Here is a 4,703-nt window from a genome sequence, read left to right on the forward strand (position 1 = left end):
GGTCTGTAGGGGTGTGCATAAGCACACTAGCGTGCCTACCATCCCTGTCCTATTGTCCCCATGTATTAGTACTCATTTCTTGTGTTCATGTCCATGTTTATATATGTTTTCTCGTACATGTTTGACAAACTAAATAAAATTTTTAAAAATGATAAAAAAATAAATGAAGGTTGTCATTTGCAGTATTATGGCATACAGGTAGTCCTCATCTTACAATTGGGACCAGAATTTCTACTGCTAAGCAAGGTGAGTGTTAAGTGAATCGTGCCCAATATTATGACCTTTTTCGCCATGATTGCTTAGCCAGCCATGCAGTTGTTAAGTGAATCTGGCTTCCCTCCTCCATTAATTTTGCTTGATTACAGTTGGTGATCGCATAACTCCAGGATGTCACAACCAGTCAAGGGCTACCTGTATGTGATGGGGCAGAAATCCAATAGTTTCTGAAAACCACCTCTGTTATATTTAATTGCACTGCTTGTATTATGCAGAAAAATGTTTTCTGCAAACTGGTGTCCTGCAAATTTATAGCAATAGCACTTAGACTTATATACGGCTTTACAGTGTTTTACAGCCCTCTCTAAGTGGTTTTTACAGAGTCAGCATGTTGCCCCCAACAATCTGGGTCCTCATTTTACCAAATTCAGAAGAATGGAAGGCTGAGTCAACCTTGTCCAGAATTTCATACAGCAAACAGCAAATATCTTTTGTGGCTGCTTTCTTTCTTTCTGGCTTTATCCTATTCTTTTTTTCACCATGTCTCATAGTTTATTGGCAGTGCTGCATGCTTTTGGAATAAGTGAAAGGGTGGACCAGTCAGCAAGTAGCGGTTTCATATTGCAGCGGCTACTTTGAAAGACTGCAGAACATCTCAACCCAACATGCTTTTTAATTATCCACTGCACATTTTAATAATATAGTTAAACTTCATTGTTATACCCACCTGCGTTCCTTCCTTAAGGTGCTGCCTGAAGCATTTTCATTATCCTGTTAGATGTCAGGGGATGAGTTTGCATATGAATGATTGCAGAGCTTAGAAAAATATTGGTGCAATCAGCAAGATCTTCGTTTAGCAAGGTCTTCTCTCCCTTATTTTGACTGAAAACATGCTAAGAAAAAAATATTAAAGCAGCCTATGCCAACACATGATGTAACCTTGGTTTTTTTTTATTGAAAAAGTTTTACAAGTACAAATTTTCCCTTCCCCCCATTTCCCTCCCTAACCCTCCCTAGTCCTCCCCTCCTCCCATGACTTCCCCAAGGTGAAATCCAAATCCACATCATATTATATCATGCTTTACCACCCATCTATTCTGCTCCCTGTGTACTATACATTTCTACATGACATTGAACTATTCTACCCCCTATATACTATACATTTCTACACAACATTCAACTAAAAGCTATCTGGTACTTTCTAGTTTGATATTTGTTCTGCACATAATCTATCCATTTCTTCCACTCCCATGCATAGGTCTCTTTTAAGTATGCTGATATCTTTGCCATTTCTGCAAAACTGGCCACCTTCAAAGTCCATTCTTCAATAGTAGGCATAACATCCCTTTTCCAATATTGACCAATCAGTAACCTAGCTGCTGTCACCATATACAATATCAATTTTGTTTCACCCCTTGAAAAATCCGTAACTATACCCAATAAAAACAATTGAGGAGAAAATTGGAGTTTTTTCTTCAGAACATTTTGCATAACCCACCAAATTTTTATCCAGAATGCATGTAACCTTGTTCAATAACAACAAAGCAATTTATTTTATTGATTCCTTAAGGTAAAGGTAAAGGTTCCCCTTGCACATATGTGCTAGTCACTCCCAACTCTGGGGGGCAGTGTTCATCTCCGTTTCAAAGCTGAAGAGCCAGAGCTGTCCGAAGACGTTTCCGTGGTCATGTGGCCAGCATGACTAAACGCCAAAGGCGCACGGAATGCTGTTACCTTCACACCAAAGGTGGTCCCTATTTTTCTACTTGCATTTTTTATGTGCTTTTGAACTGCTAGGTTGGCACAAGCTGGGAGAAGTAACAGGAGCTCCCTCCATTATGCGGCACTAGGGATTCGAACAGCTGAACTGCCGACCTTTCGATCGACAAGCTCAACGTCTTAGCCACTGAGCCACCGTGTCCCCTTCATTGGATTCATTGATTCCTTAGAAGAATTCATAATCTGCTTTCTTTCAAGAAGAAATTAGCATAAGCATTTTTTCAGTTAAGACGAATAAGTAGGTCCTGTGGGCACATGCTTTTCCATTTGCTTCTCCTGATTCAAACCACATATATTTGTGTGGGAAGTACCGATTACTCAGAGATCATTTTGTCACCTGCTCTTTGCCAACACCATTTTCCCCAGACAGAAAACAGTGTGATGGGGGGGGGGAGCAAAACATTATAAGGAAACACAGAAATGTATCGAAAATCAAAGCAAGTTGCTTCTTGACTAGAAACAACTCAGATTTTAAAATTCTTCCTCATTACTTCCACCTGAAGTGTTTTGTGGGTTTTTGTCACAGTGTTGGGGAGACCCCTACTGGTCATATGCAGAAAGTAAAATTCAGTTTATTTTACAGTAGTGATTTAACATGAGAAAAAACATTATCAGAGGATTACAGTGACAATCAAATTAGAATATATATATATATATGTTTTGTGAGATATGTATATATACTGGAATAATTAGGTAAGTAAGTGGTATTTTTTTGGGGGGGGGGGGAAACAGTGTAAGAAGAACATCCAAAAAATGAGAGTTAATACATTCTGTAAAACAGATGTTAATGTCATCGAGACTGATTTCCCTCGCCTATTTTGGACCATTTTGAATGTAATTCAATTGTCAGTGTTACAAACAAAAAATAAAATATTTTAAATAAAATAGGGCCTGGTGGCTCAGCAGACTGATAGCATTGTGATTAACAGCAGCTGTCTGCAATTACTGTAAGTTCAAATCTCACCAGGCTCAAGGTTGACTCAGCCTTCCATCCTTTATAAGGTAGGTAAATTGAGGACCCAGTTTGTGGGGGCAATAAGCTGACTTTGTATAAATATATAAAAGTATAAAGGCTATTGCTTAACGCATTGTAAGCCGCCCTGAGTCTCCGGAGAAGGGCGGCATATAAATCAAATAAATAAATAAATAAATAAATAAATAAATAAATAAATAAATAAATAGATAAATAAATAAAATTTAACTAAAAATCTGAAATCTGCTTATGAGTATACATTACATTAATTGTTAAATTTATGAAATCAGAGAATGTTTGTGAAGGTTCTGCTATATGTTAATTTTTTGAAACACAGTTGTAAGTGGGTGGGTGTAAGACAGGAGTAGGTTCTACTTACCTTTATTACCAGTTCTCAATGGGATCGTGCTTCTGCACATGTGCAGATCACCTATGACAACATCCGGGGCGGTGGGCGGAGCCTCCGGCCAGTTTTACTACTGGTTCTTACGAACTGGTCCAAACCAGGGGCAACCCACCACTGGTGTAAGACATGCAATCTGGTTTGAGGAGGTCATAAGAATGCTGGGAGTTTGTGAAAAATGCTCTGCAGGACATGGATGGTGTACAAAGAGGCAGCATGTTTTGGGGAGGGGGCATGGGATGCACAAGAGGTGATGTACAGATGGGTGAAGGTGCGCAGGGGGAGCAAAGCACGTGCATGATGCAAACCAGGGGTGTTCTACTTACCTTTACTACCAGTTCGCAACAGGACCATGCACACACTCTTGCTTCGCTCCGGTGCGCATGCTTCTGTGCATGTGCAGATCACTCATGATGATGTCATGGCGGGCGGGCGGAGCCTCCTGCCAGTTTTACTACTGGTTCTATAGAACCAGACTGAACTGGGAGCAACCCACCACTGATGCGAAATGGTGGTAACACCGGTTGAAACCCACCACTGGTATATGGCGCTTCCTCCTTCCTCCTTGTTCTTTCTCTTCCTTCCCTCCTGATCAGTGGTGGGTCCCTCCCAGTTCGGCCCAGTTTGGCCGAGCTGGTAGCGGTGATGATGTGATGTCACTGAACCGGTTCTCTTTGTTCAGGAGCTGGCCCGTCCCCCCCTGTGTTATTCTTACCTTTTATTTGGTCCTGCCCCCAATTTATTTGCTGGTGCCTCCAAGAACAAATGGGTAGACCGGTGCCTCCTAAAACAAATGGGTAGACCGGAATGCTCCAAGAACAAATGGGTAGACCGGTGCCTCCTAAAACAAATGGGTAGACTGGTATAGCTCTGCAAGCAGTTAAAAGCTTGGTAGACCAGTACCTCTGCTAAATCCTAAAGAATTGTCACATGACCATCAAACCACACCCACAAAATAAGCCACCCTCACAGAACCGTTAGTAAAAATTTTAGAACCCACCCCTGCTCCTGACATATTATAATTTAGCCCATTTGACGTACCTTTGTTGACAAGGTTTTCCCCTATGATATACCATTTCACCAATTAAAGGTTACAGACACAAAGAGTTTAAGTAGGAGAAGTAGTATACAGATTTAGTTATATTTTTAAACACTACATTGCACCCCATTTTTAGAACTCTTGTCAGATAAATCCAAACTGTACATTTGAAAAATGTACAACTTCCTTGCTTTGTTTCTACTTTTTGTTTGCCTTACATGGTTTTTCCTTATACAGGGAAGTGTCCAGTTCTTCTAGGAAAAAATTAGAGTTCTGTCTGGTAAATTTATGTT

Source organism: Pantherophis guttatus, chromosome 3 (assembly GCF_059756535.1).
Source record: "Pantherophis guttatus breed Tessera chromosome 3, ASM5975653v1, whole genome shotgun sequence".
Classification (NCBI taxonomy): domain Eukaryota; kingdom Metazoa; phylum Chordata; class Lepidosauria; order Squamata; family Colubridae; genus Pantherophis; species Pantherophis guttatus.